Source organism: Bos grunniens, chromosome 5, assembly GCF_055505025.1.
Source record: "Bos grunniens cultivar Pamir isolate PY7600 chromosome 5, Bosgru_T2T1.0, whole genome shotgun sequence".
Classification (NCBI taxonomy): Eukaryota; Metazoa; Chordata; class Mammalia; order Artiodactyla; family Bovidae; genus Bos; species Bos grunniens.
The window spans coordinates 70,034,037-70,048,664 of record NC_141169.1 but is presented as its reverse complement, the minus strand read 5'-3'; the positions used below and the strand labels follow the sequence as shown (position 1 = coordinate 70,048,664).

The 14,628-nt window shown below is 44.1% G+C and overlaps 1 long non-coding RNA gene across 4 annotated transcripts in view; it reads right to left on the bottom strand.

Moving 5' to 3' along the window:
- LOC147372364 (uncharacterized) overlaps positions 1 to 14,628 on the bottom strand; it is a 188,134-nt gene that overhangs the window by 68,799 nt on the left and 104,707 nt on the right. For 2 of the 4 annotated variants that reach the window (XR_015164026.1, XR_015164025.1), the window contains exons 2-3: positions 7,115 to 7,228; positions 5,418 to 6,525 (exon numbers count right to left, since the gene is read on the bottom strand). This is a non-coding gene — a long non-coding RNA (uncharacterized LOC147372364). The remainder of the gene's footprint in view (positions 1 to 5,417; positions 6,526 to 7,114; positions 7,229 to 14,628) is intronic. The other 2 variants (XR_015164028.1, XR_015164027.1) reach the window with 1 other exon arrangement.

Below are 14,628 nucleotides of genomic sequence, written 5' to 3'. Positions count from 1 at the left end.
CAGGGGGCCCATGAACTTGTGGGAACTTTTCATCTTTTTTCTACTAATTGAAACTGAAATGTATTCAGTTATGAATGTGGACCACAAACCACAGGAGCATAAGCAGTTCCTGTGACTTTGCATGAATAGAAATCACAGATTTTTTAATCGCTTTATAGTTCTCACAGTTTTTCAAGATATGATTTTAGACTCATCACCGCCTTGAAATTATAGTAGCTATCAGCCCCGCTGCTAATTCTTAAACATAATAGGTTATTAATAAGGAACCACTTATAGTACTAATTTTAGAAGTTTGGTATTTTTTAATTGTCTTATTGTATATTTCAATATATTTGGCTTCCTCTGTAACCCTATGTATTTTGCTTTAGTCATTTAGGAAGTAGCAATATATACTATTTTGAGGAGGGTCTATGGGCTTCAACAAATTGCCAAAGATCAATGGCAAGAAAAATCAAGAACTCCTAGTTGGGGAGGTCTAAGATATGGTTTTCCTACTTTAAAACTTTATCCACTCCACCCCTTCCCACCTATGTTTCATTAAATGAACTCTGGCCATGAATTAATTACCTAGGAGGTTTGTTAAAATGTAGATTTCCAGGACACACATCCAAAGTACAAAAACAGAATCTGAAAATTGGAAACTGGGAATCTGCTTCAACCCATTCACCAGTAGAGGTGCTTCCCAGTTGGCTCAGTGGTAAAAACAACAGCAACAAAAACAAAACAAAACAAAAACAAATCTGCCAGTCAATGCAGATGTGGGTTTGATGCCTGGATTGGGAAGATCCTCCAGAGAAGAGAATGGCAACCCACTCTAGTATTCATGCCTGGAAAATTTCATGGACAGAGGAGCCTGGCAGACTACAATCCAGCGGGCTGCAAAGAGTCAGAGATGACTGGGCACCCATGCACACACAGGATAGGTGCCCTGTATGATGCCCCTTCATGGATGTGGTCCCTTGGGGTGGGCTGGACACCCACCCCCAACCTTGTGCAAGTAGGAAAAGTCTACAGGGCTTCACCTGGGGATCTTATCCTCCAGGTGATTTCCAGTACTCACTAAAGTATCTCAGTGAGGAAGAAAGGATAAGTCATTGCTTTTTGTGTTGGTTTGTGGGGTTTTTTGGCACTGGCTTTTTTTTGAGGGGGTGGGTTGTGGGGTTGGTTTTTATTTTTTGCCTTTTTTCTTGCATTTTAGGGGATTTTTGTTTCTCGGGGCTGCCATAAGACATTATCACAAACTAAGATGGCTTAAAACAATAGAAATGTATTTATTCTCTCACAGTTCTGGAGGCGCAAGTCCAAAATCGAGGTGTCTGCAGGATTGGTGCCTACTAAAGTTTCTGAAGGAGAGCCTGTTCCATGCTTCTCTGCTAGTTTCTGGTGGTTGCTGGAAATCCTTGGTCTTCCTTAGCTGGTAGATAGATCACTCCACGGAGAAGGCAATGGCACCCCACTCTAGTACTTTTGCCTAGAAAATCCCATGGATGGAGGAGCCTGCTAGGCTGCAGTCCATGGGGTCGCTAGAGTCAGACACAACTGAGCGACTTCATTTTCACTTTTCACTTTCATGCATTGGAGAAGGAAATGGAAACCCACTCCAGTGTTCTTGCCTGGAGAATCCCAGGGACGGGGGAGCCTGGTGGGCTGCTGTCTATGGGGTCACACAGAGTCGGACACGACTGAAGCGACTTAGCAGCAGTAGCAGCAGCATATCACTCCAGCCTCTCTCTTCATCTTCACTGGCATTCTCCCCTGTGTGTCTCTGTCTTTGTGTCAATAAATCTAAGTTGTCCTGTTCTTAGGACACTAGCCATAATGAATGTAGGGCCCTCCCTAATCTAGTATGACATCTTAACTTGATTACACCTGTGAAGACCCTACTTCTAAACAACATTGCATTCACAGGCTACAGATAGACATGAATTAGCAAGGGGCACTGTTCAATCTAGTATGGCTGTGTGATGTTTTGTTTGTTTCAAATACCTACATCTAACCTTCCTCCCATCCAGGGGGAAACTATTAACCTAAAACAATGGTTCTCAGGGCTAACCTGGTGGTCCAGTGGTTAAGAAACCACCTTGCAGTGCAAGGGACACCAGTTCAATCCCTGGTCTAGGAGGCTCCCACACTCCAAGGTGCAGCTGAGCCTGTGTGCCACAACTACTGCAGCCCGCTTGCCTACAGCCGATTCTCCAAGAGCAAGAGAAGCTACTGCAATGAGAAGCCCACACACACAACCAAGAGTAGCCCCAGCTCACCACTAGAGAAAGTCCCCGTGCAGTAACAAAGACCCACTACAGCCAAACCATAAAATAAATAAATAAATAAACCTTTAAATTAGAAAACAGAACAATGGTTCTCAAAGCATGGTATCCAGAATTTACCTTGTCTGCGACCATATTACAAATGCTATTATCCGGCCTCTAGAATCAGAACTCTGAGGTGGGGCCCAGTGATCTGTGCTCTAACAAGTCCTCTGAGAAATTTGGATGCCTTTTCAAGCTTGAGAACCTTTGCTCTCTGAGCAGGGGCATCTGGGTGAATCTTCCCTTCAGGCTGAATCATCCATTTATTTCACAAACACTTAGATGACAGTGTTAGCTACTGGGGATGCCCCCAGGTGCAAATCCCAGTCTCTACACACTGGGAGCTCTCATTCTAATGGTAGATGGATGCACAAGACCAGATATCTGACATGTACTGGGCTGCAGCATGTGTAATGGTCAGCAATCATCTGTGACCACAAAACGGGCAGTTCCACATGGCTCATCGCTAAAAAGCGATGAGTTTCCAGGGTGCCGCAGAAGTCTCTCAAGAGACATGAACACACAGCCTAGGGCTGGAGAAATGACTTGAGGAAGTCCTCACGAACAAAGGAGGGGAGGAATGTGCAGACAGGAAACCGCACACGCAGAATGGAGGCTTCCACAATCTTCCAGGCTGACCCTCCCCACCTGCTGTCTTTGCCACAGGCCACTCCACAGTCATCTGGGTCTCAATAAACAAAGCTGCATCTAGATACCAGGCATCAACACACTGGAACCTCCACTGGGAATGGAGGAAGCAACTGTCAAAGAAGGAAGGTATAGATAAGAGTGGAGAGAAGAGGTTCAGAAACCCTGGGGGATTCTCAGAAACAGGGCCAACCTAACTCATCAGTTTACCATAGGTCAAATGAGACACCACCAACACACAGGTTCTCAGGGTTCCAAAAGGAAGACCTAAGGGAGGAAGAATGCAGAGTTGAAGCTATAGCTGTAAAACTGCAAAGAAGATGGGAGACAAGGTAGGCCTACCCCTACATGAGGGTCACCTGGTTCGTAAGAGAATGACTACATCTCAGGATTGATACTGCAGGAGATGAGGGTGAGTGGGGAGTGCAGAAATGGAAAGGACCAAAACTGGGTCAAGAAAAGGGAGGCACTGGAGTCTCTGGGCCATGCTCAGAAGTACGGTGCCCACAGACAATAGGCCACCATGGAAGTGAGCATCCCGTGTGGACAGGACAGAGGAGCCACCTTAGCTACTGTGTCAGTGTGGGGCCTACAAGTCATCTATTGATCACCCAGGAGAAAGTCACTTGTCTGTGACCTCAGATTTACCTGAGCCCCAAACTTTCCTTGTAGCATACTCCTATTTTTTTAACAAGCTGGCTCACATGTAAACCCCACTGAAGCCAAGAGTAGGTAGGGTAGAAAAGTCCCAGAAGTAAACCTTAGGGAAAGATGGGCAACGGGGAAAGATGTGCTCAGTCACTCAGCCATGTCTGACTGTGGCCCCATGGACTGTAGCCTATCAGGCTCCTCCATCCATGGGATTTTCCAGGCAAGAATACTGGAGTGAGTTGCCATTTCCTACTCTAGGGGATCTTCCTGACCCAAGAATCAAACCCGAGTCTCTTTTGTCTCATTGGTAGGGGGGTTCTTTACCACTCACCACCTGGGAAGCCCAACTCTCCTCCAGACTCTACCCTAAATTCTTGACTTATGTCATGTCATCCTCACAACATCCCTGCTACAAGGGGCCATATATCCCACCTTTAAAGGAGAAAGTCACCCTCAGAGACTGTAGGTAACCCAAGATCACAGAGCTAAAGTGATGACAAATTCAGAGAAGTGGTTCCATCTTGTTCTTGCTAGAAGACTCAAAGAATGAAAAGCTCATTTTTCTCTTTTTCTGAACAACCAACCAAGGGGAAAAAAAATCTAACATAATTTTTGTTTACTTTGGTTTTCTGCTTTTCTGGCTGATTGGTTGGTTTGTTTGGCTTTTAAGAAAGGCTTAAAGAACTTAGTTACCAAAAGGGAAAGGTGGAGAGGGATAAATTCAAAGGTTGGGATTAACACATTCACGTTGCTATATTTAAAATAGATAATCAACAAGGACCTACTGTACAGCACATGGAACCCTACTCAATATTTTATAATAACCCCTGTATAGGAAAAGAATCTGAGAAAGAATGAATATATGTATGTATACCTGAATCAGTTTGCTGTACACTGGAAAACCAACACAACATTGTGAATCAACTATAGTCCAATATAAAATTAAAAAATTTTAAATTTTAATTAAAAAAAAAAGGCTTAAAGAGATGAGAAAACTGTGCTGAGGGAACCTGTTTTAATAAGGGTAGGAAGACAGACGAGAGGTGACTCAGCATAAGGGGTTACATGTCTTCCCTGAGACTGAGACGGGACAGGATCAGTAGTTTGCATGCCCCTGAGGGTGGAGACCTTCAGCCTGGAATGGTGGGGGGTGAGAATGACTGAGAGGTGTGCCCGGGAAAATGTCAGCCCACTTGCCTCCGGAGAGCCCTGCCAAGACCCCAGACCAGGCTTGTGATGGAGCAACATGGTGGCTACCTTCAAAATGGTGCAGACCACGAGCCAGAATTTCTCAGCCATGGACCCAACACCTCAAACTTGCCCCTGTCTTGCTGAGTTCCCTAATTCCCAGGGTTTCCTATGTTCCCAAGAATGAGAGAAAGCACCCTTAGCACCACACCTCCCCAAAACACATTAACTAAGAATAAGTTTCCTGCCAGCCGTGGCAGGTGGGGGACGAAGCCCGATTTAAATGCTTTAGAAAAATAAAGAAAACGTGTGGCCGCTCACACCCAAGTGTTTCAGAGCAAATCCTCCTGGGTTCCAGCTGGTGAGCAGCCGTATTAAGCATCCAACCTTCCCCATCGTCCCTCAAAAGAATCAGGGGCATACGGAGCCCCTGCCCCCATAAAGAAGCGATCCTTTCCATACTCAAGCCATCACTTCTGGCTCAGGGCTCGGAAGGCACTGCAGCTGGTGAACGTGCAGCAATGAGGTCGAGCGCGCCTGAAAGATGATAACAATAATTTCTATTTCTCCACCACCCTCCATCCCCTCATGAGTTTTGCAGATTTTACAGCCATGACTCACCTCCGCTACTGCGGCGGGGTTGCTCAAGGGAGCGCACGCTCACAGCACGCTAAATCTAGGCAGAACATGAAAAGAAAGAAAGAAAGAAAAACCGCACACCCTGGCTAATTACAAGAGAAACGCTCCCCGTCACGCGCCGTCCAGCTGACTTCATGCCTGGGCGGCAGAAATGCGATAAAACTCCCAAGTTGGTCCTTAGAATTTCAAGAGTCAGATGGTTCAGCCATGATCTCACAGCCGGTGGCCCTGAGCCAGGCTTTGAAATATGACCTAAGAGGGGGCTGGTGACCGAGGGGCCTTTTCTGGCAGGGATCATCCTAAATCAATTTTCCTATGAGGTTGCATCCTTCTCTGGCTGCCCAGCAAGGCCTCCCCACTTGCAGCTGCTGGCATGACCGGGTGGTGGGAGCCACCTAACAGCCCAATGGTTTCACAGAGGGTCCAGATTTCTCTATTCCTATGGTGATGCTCTCTGTACTGGGCACTTGGCCCTCAGCCCGACGCACTCAGGTGGTGCTATTCAACGCCATTCAATCAGCAAACATCTGCTTGGAGGCATGAGAGCATGGTGCCTGTGAGTTTGGATTAAGAAATACTATGGATTTGTATTCTGCCTCTCTCCAACTGCATGAATGCAGGCAGGTGATTTCACCTGAGCCTCATTTGTCATTGGAGGAACCTCACATATCAGATGTGGGCCATTATATAGTGCCTGACAGTAGGGACGATTATACCCCACCAATAATACTGTTTCCTCTCTAGCAGCAAAGTGCACCAATTCCAGGAGCAGCAGCAGGTTAGGAATGTTCTATGAAAGGTGTGAATATGCATGGCGAGGGTGAGTTCCCCACCAGTCGTGGCATCAGGGGCAATGTCTAAACCCGGCTTTGAAGGACGGGGCCAATGTGGTGACCTTACAGTGGGAGCAGCAGGAAGAGATGCTCAGGGGAAATACAGGGGAAACACAGCATTTGTTCAGGGAGCAGCAGGCTGGCTCTTGGGGTATCGAGATGGGGAAGCAGAGCAGAGTCACGCGGGGGAGCCTCCAAATTCCAATATAAGGGGTAGGAACTCCTCTTCTTTTAGGTCTCCAAGTGTGATTCATGGGCTGTTGTAAGCAGAAGCAGGGGTGGGAGATGCCCATGAGGAAGTTACACCAGCCACCAGAAATTTGAAAGGAGGATCCGGGGCTGGAAGCAGGGACAGGGCAAAGGAAATGAAATGATGAGGGTTGGAGAAAATGAACCACAGGATGTGGGAGATTCACATTCTAAGTAGAGGAGCAGGATGAGAGAAAGAAAACAAACCAAGACGAAACTGGGATTTCAAGCCTAAGGAAGGAGCGACAGAAGACCAGCTGGAGCATATCAGTTTAAGGACAAAAAAGATGCACTCTGAGTCTGGGGCAGTGGGAAGGCTAGGGGAGACCCCTTCTCCTGCCTCTTTCCTCTCCCATCCCTAAAAACCTATTCTCAGGACCTCAATCAAACACAAAAGCAATGGCCAAGACTACCTTGAAGCCATCCAGGTTGCAAGAACCTTGGGTCCTGAGTTCTTTCTGGCTCCTCTTGAGGCTGGTCCCACCAGTGATGCTGAATGAGGACTTGACCCATCACCCAACACCTTCCCTTGAGGGAGCATTTCATGTAGATGGTCTCATTCCACCCTCCATAACACTATGAAGTGGGCACACTCACCTCCCCTGTCTCACACAGAAGGAACTGAGTCTGTGAGCATCCAGACGTGTAGGTCCCACACCAGCAAGCAGCTTGAGGCTCCAATGCAGGCCCTTGGAGGCCACATCTGCTCCACTGCACACAGATCACACAGAGGAGAAAACCCAAGGGTGAGAAGATTGAAACCCAAGTCTGTCCAAAGGCCAAAAGCTCAAGTACAATCATTGTCCTGAAATGAACATGGTGGTGGTGGCTCCTTATAGTGAGTGAGACACTGGGTCCAGCATCTTGGAGGAAGCAAAGTGTCAGTTGAGACCTCCTCCCTCAAACACCTGCAGCTTCATGAAGCAGACAAGACTCCCAGCCAAAACAAACATGCTAGCAGAATGAGTAAATGAGCTTCTCCTTGTGTTTACTTCACGGCACTTACCTCTAACTGAATTTACCCTTCTTAGCTAACTGTGTGTTTACTGAGTGTCTTCCTGCATTGGCAATGACCAACAGCAGCTGTTTCTGGTGACTCCCCAGTGTCTAGAAAAGTGCCTGAAACCTAGCTGGCACTTTGTAAATATTAATATTTGTTAAATGAACACCAAGCATGTGGCCAGGCAGGAAAGTGGAAGTGAAGCTGAGAGGAGCAAAAGATGGTCTTAAGACTTCACTGATGCTGGGAAAGATTGAAGGCCGGATGAGAAGCAGGCGACAGAGGATGAGATGCTTGGATGGTATTGTCGACTCAGTGGACATGAGTTTGAGCAAAATCTGGGAGATCGTGGAGGATGGAGGAACCTGGTGTGCTGCTGTCAATGTGGTTGCGAACAATCAGACACAACTGAGTGAACAACAGAGACTTCACAGTAAGGAAGAGTAAGAAGGATTTGAAGTTCAGGATGTAAGCGAGAAGAGAGAAAGATGTAGGTAAATATAGATATTGAGGAGGAGAGCATCATTACTCTTCACCTTTCCCCTTCTCATCCTAGCACACCTGCCCCTGTCCCTTCTCACCAACCCCAGATCCATTCCCTCCTTTATCTCCAAAACAGATGAAACAGCTAACACCAAAAAAGATGTCCTTTCCATCATAGGGGATTGGAATACAAAAGTAGGAAATCAAGAGATACCTGGAAAAGATTGAAGGAAAAAGGAGACAGGAGCAGCACAGGATGAGATGGTTGCATGGCATCACCGACTCAGTGGACATCAGGTCAGCTAAGTCGTGTCTGACTCTTTGTGACCCCATGGACTGCAGCATGCAAGGCCTCCCTGTCCATCACCAACTCCCAGAGTTTTACTCAAACTCATGTCCATTGAGTCAGTGATGCCATCCAACCATCTCATCTTCTGTCATCCACTTCTCCTCCTGCCTTCAATCTTTCCCAGCATGAGGGTCAGCATGAGTCAGTTCTTCTCATCAGGTGGCCAAAGTATTGGAGTTTCAGCTTCAACATGAGTACTTCTGATGAATATTCAGGACTGCTTTCCTTTAGGATGGATTGGTTGGATCTCCTTGCAGTCCAAGGGACTTTCAAGAGTCTTCTCCAATACCACAGTTCAAAAGCACCAATTCTTCAGTGCTCAGCTTTCTTTATAGTCCAACTCTCACATCCATACATGACCACTGGAAAAACCATACCTTTGACTAACAGACCTTTGTTGGCAAAGTAATGTCTCTGCCTTTTAATGTGCTGTCTAGGTTAGTCATAACTTTCCTTCCAAGGAGTAAGCATCTTTTAATTTCATGGCTGCAATCACCATCTGCAGTGATTTTGGAGCCCCCAAAATTAAATTCTGTCACTGTTTCCACTGTTTCCCCATCTATTTGCCATGAAGTGATGGGACCATATGCCATGATCTTAGTTTTCTGAATGTTGAGCTTTAAGCCAACTTTTTCACTCTCCTCTTTCACTTTCATCAAGAAGCTCTTTAGTCCTTCTTCACTTTCTGTCATAAGGGTGGTGTCATCTGCATATCTGATGTTATTGATATTTCTCCTGGAAATCTTGATTCCAACTTGTGCTTCATCCAGCCCAGCATTTCTCATGGTGTACTCTGCATGTAAGTTAAATAAGCAGGGTGACAATATACAGCCTTGATGTACTCCTTTGCCTATTTGGAACCAGTCTGTTGTTCCATGTCCAGTTCTAACTGTTGCTTCCTGACCTGCATACAGGTTTCTCAAGAGGCAGGTCAGGTGGTCTGGTATTCCCATCTCTTTCAGAATTTTCACAGTTTATTGTGACCCACACAGTCAAAGGCTTTGGCATAGTCAATAAGTCAGAAATAGATGTTTTTCTGGAACTCTAGTCCTTTTTTAATAGTCTAACAGATGTTGCCAATTTGATCTCTGTTTCCTCTGCCTTTTCTAAAACCAGATTGAACATCTGGAAGTTCATGGTACCGTTGAAGCCTGGCTTGGAGAATTTTGAGTATTACTTTACTAGCATGTCTGACAAAATGTGGTCCACTGGAGAAGGGAATGGCAAACCACTTCAGTATTCTTGCCTTGAGAACCCCATGAACAGTATGAAAAGGCAAAAAGATAGGACACTGAAAGATGAAATCCCCAGGTCAGTAGGTGCCCAATATGCTACTGGAGATCAGTGGAGAAATAATTCCAGAAAGAATGAAGGGATGGAGCAAAAGCAAAAACAACACCCAGTTGTGGATGTGACTGGTAATAGAAGCAAGGTCCGACGCTGTAAAGAGCAATATTGCATAGGAACCTGGAATGTTAGGTCCATGAATCAAGGCAAATTGGAAGTGGTCAAACAGAAGATATCAAGAGTGAACGTCAACATTCTAGGAATCAGAGAACGAAAATGGACTGGAATGGGTGAATTTAACTCAGATGACCATTATATCTACTACTGTGGGCAGGAATCCCTTGGAAGAATTGGAATAGCCATCATAGTCAACAAGAGTCCAAAATGCAGTACTTGGATGCAATCTCAAAAACGACAGAATGATCTCTGTTTCCAAGGCAAACCATTCAGTATCACGATAATCCAAGTCTGTGTCTCGACCAGTAACACTGAAGAAGCTGAAGTTGAACGGTTCTATGAAGACCTACAAGACCTTTTAGAATTAACACTCCAAAAAGATGTCCTTTTCATTATAGGAGACTGGAATGCAAAAGTAGGAAGTCAATCCACCAGAAAATTACTAGAGCTAATCAGTGAATATAGTAAAGTTGCAGGATATAAAATTAACACTCAGAAATCTCTTGCATTCCTATACACTCACAATGAAAAAACAGAAATTAAGGAAACAATTGCATTGACCATTGCAACGAAAAGAATAAAATACTTAGGAATATATCTACCTAAAGAAACAAAAGACCTATATATAGAAAACTATAAAACACTGGTGAAAGAAATCAAAGATGACACTAGTACATGGAGAAATATACCATGTTCATGGATTGGAAGAATAAATAGAGTGAAAATGAGTATACTACCCAAAGCAATCTATAGATTCAACGCAATCCCTATCAAGCTAATAATGGTATTTTTCACAGAGTTAGGACAAATAATTTCACAATCTATATGGAAATACTAAAAACCTTGAATAGCCAAAGCAGTCTTGAGAAAGAACAATGGAACTGGAGGAATCAACCTGCCTGACTTCAGGCTCTACTACAAAGCCACAGTCATCAAGACAGTATGGTACTGGCACAAAGACAGAAATATAGATCAATGGAACAAAGTAGAAACCCCAGAGATAAATCCACGTACCTATGGACACCTTTATCTTTGACAAAGGAGGCAAGAATATACAATGGAGAAAGACAATCTCTTTAACAAGTGGTGCTGGGAAAACTGGTCAACCACCTGTAAAAGAATGAAACTAGAACACTTTCTAACACCATACACAAAAATAAACTCAAAATGGATTAAAGATCTAAATGTAAGACCAGAAACTATAAAACTCCTAGAGGAGAACATAGGCAAAACACTCTCCAACATAAATCACAGCAGGATCCTCCATGACCCACCTTCCAGAATATTGGAAATAAAAGCAAAAATAAACAAATGGTACCTAATTAAAATTAAGAGATTCTGCACAACAAAGGAAACTATAAGCATCGTGAAAAGACAGCCTTCAGAATGGGAGAAAATAATAGCAAATGAAGCAACTGACAAAGAATTAATCTCAAAAATATACAAGTAACTCCTGCAGCTCAATTCCAGAAAAATAAACGACCCAATCAAAAAATGGGCCAGAGAACTAAACAGACATTTCTCCAAAGAAGACATATAGATGGCTAACAAACACATGAAAAGATGCTCAACATCACTCATTATCAGAGAAATGCAAATCAAAACCACAATGAGGTACCATTTCACGCCAGTCAGAATGGCTGCGATCCAAAAGTCTACAAGCAATAAATGCTGGAGAGGGTGTGGAGAAAAGGGAACCCTCTTACACTGTTGGTGGGAATGAAAACTAGTACAGCCACTGTGGAGAACAGTGTGGAGATTCCTTTAAAAACTGGAAATAGAACTGCCATACGATCCAACAATCCCACTGCTGGGCACACGCACTGAGGAAACCAGAATCTAAAGAGACACGTGTACCCCAGTGTTCATTGCGGCACTGTTTATAATAGCCAGGACATGGAAGCAACCTAGATGTCCATCAGCAGATGAATGGATAAGAAAGCTGTGGTACACATACTCAATGGAGTATTACTCAGCCATTAAAAACAATACATTTGAATCAGTTCTAATGAGATGGATGAAACTGGAGCCTATTATACAGAGTGAAGTAAGCCAGAAAGAAAAACATCAATACATAATATGTATGATAACACATATATATGGAATTTAGAAAGATGGTAACAATAACCCTTGAGAAACCTATATGCAGGTCAGGAAGCAACAGTTAGAACTGGACATGGAACAACAGACTGGTTCCAAATAGGCAAAGGAGTACATCAAGGCTGTATATTGTCATCCTACTTATTTAACTTACATTCAAAGTACATTATGAGAAATGCTGGGCTGGATGAAGCACAAGCTGGAATCAAGATTCCCAGGAGAAATATCAATAACCTCAGAAATGCAGATGACACCACCCTTAAGGCAGAAAGTGAAGAGGAACTAAAAGGCCTCTTGATGAAAAGTGAAAGAGGAGAGCAAAAAAGTTGGCTTAAAGCTCAACATTCCAAAAATTAAGATCATGGCATATGGTCCCATCACTTCATGGCAGATAGATGGGAAAACAGTGGAAATAGTGGCTGGCTTTATTTTTCTGGGCTCCAAAATCACTGCAGATGATGATTGCAGCCATGCAATTAAAAGACGCTTCCTCCTTGGAAGGAAAGTTATGACCAACCTAGACAGCATATTAAAAAGCAGAGACATTACTTTGCCAACAAAGGTCTGTCTAGTCAAGGCTATGGTTTTTCCAGTGGTCATGTATGGATGCGAAAGTTAGACTGTGAAGAGGGCTGAGCGCCAAAGAATTGATGCTTTTGAACTGTGGTGTTGGAGAAGACTCTTGAGAGTCCCTTAGACTGCAAGGAGATCCAACCAGTACATTCTAAAGGAGATCAGTCCTGGGTGTTCATTGGAAGGACTGATGCTAAAGCTGAAACTCCAGTACTTTGGCCACCTCATGCGAAGAGTTGACTCATTGGGAAAGACTCTGATCCTGGGAGGGATTGAGGGCAGGACAAGAAGGGGACGACAGAGGATGAAGATGGCTGGATGGCATCACCGACTCAATGGACATGAGTTTGAGTGAACTCCGGGAGTTGGTGATGAACAGGGAGGCCTGAGGTGCTGCAGTTCATGGGGTTGCAAAGAGTTGGACACAACTGAGTGACTGAACTGAACTGAGCTGAACGATAACCCTGTATGCGAGACAGCAAAAGAGACATAGATGTACAGAAGTCTTTTGGAGTCTGTGGGAGAGGGCAAGAGTGGGATGATTTGGGAGAATGGCATTGAAACATGTATATTATCATATGTGAAATGAATTGCCAGTCCAGGTTTGATGCATCATACAGGATGCTTGGGGCTGGTACACTGGGATGACCCAGAGGGAGAGTATGGGGAGGGAGGTGAGAGGGGGGTTCAGGATGGAGAACACATGTACACCTGTGGCAGATTCATGTCAATGTATGGCAAAACCAATACAATATTGTAAAGTAATTAGTCTCCAATTAAATAAATAAACATATTTTTAAAAAGTAGAAAGTCAAGAAACACCTGGAATAACAGGGAAATTTGGCCTTGGAGTACAGAATGAAGCAGGGCGAAGGCTAATAGGGTTTTGGCAAGAGAACACACTGGTCATAGCAAACACCCTCATCCAACAATACAAGAGAAGACTCTACACATGGATATCACCAGATGGCCAACACTGAAATCAGATTGATTATATTCTTTGCAGCCAAAGATGAAGAAGCTCTATACAGTCAGAAAAAACAAGACCGGGAGCTGACTGTGGCTCAGATCATGAACTCCTTATTGCCAAATTCAGACTTAAATTGAAGAAAGTAGGGAAAACCACTCGACCATTCAGATATGACCTAAATCAAATCCCTTATGATTATACAGTGGAAGTGAGAAATAGCTTCAAGGGATTAGATCTGATAGAGTGACTGATGACTATGGATGGAGGTTTGGAACACTGTACAGGAGACAGGGATCAAGACCATCCCCAAGAAAAAGAAATGCAAAAAAGCAAAATGGCTATCTGAGGAGGCCTTACAAATAGATGTGACAAGGAGAGAGGTGAAAAGCAAAGGAGAAAAGGAAAGATATATCCATTTGAATGCAGAGTTCCAAAGAATAGCATGCAGAGATAAGAAAGCCTTCCTCAGTGATCAGTGCAAGCCTTTCCTCAGTGTTTACAGGAAAACAATAGAATGGGAAAGACCAGAGGTCTCTTCAAGAAAATTAGAGATAGCAAGGGAACATTTCATGCAAAGATGGGCTCAATAAAGGACAGAAATGGTATGGACCTAACAGAAGCAGAAGATATTAAGAAGAGGTGGCAAGAATACACAGAAGAACTGTACAAAAAAGATCTTCATGACCCAGATAATTAGGCTGGTGTGATCACTCACCCAGAGCCAGACATCCTGGAATGTGAAGTCAAGTGGGCCTTAGGAAGCATCACTATGAACAAAGCTAGACGAGGTGATGGGATTCCAGTTGAGCTATTTCAAATCCTGAAAGATGATGCTGTGAAAGTGCTGCACTCAATATGCCAGCAAACTTGGAAAACTCAGCAGTGGCCACAGGACTGGAAAAGGTCAGTTTTCATTCCAATCCTGAAGAAAGGGAATGCCAAAGAATGCTCAAACTACGACACAATTGCACTTACCTCACACGCTAATAAAGTAATGCTCAGAATTCTGCAAGCCAGTCTTCAGCAATATGTAAACTGTGAACTTCCAGATGTTCAAGCTTGTTTTAGGAAAGGCAGAGGAACCAGAGTTCAAATTGCCACCATCCTCTGGATCATCGGAAAAGCAAGAGAGGTCCAGAAAAACATCTATTTCTGACTTATTGACTATGCCA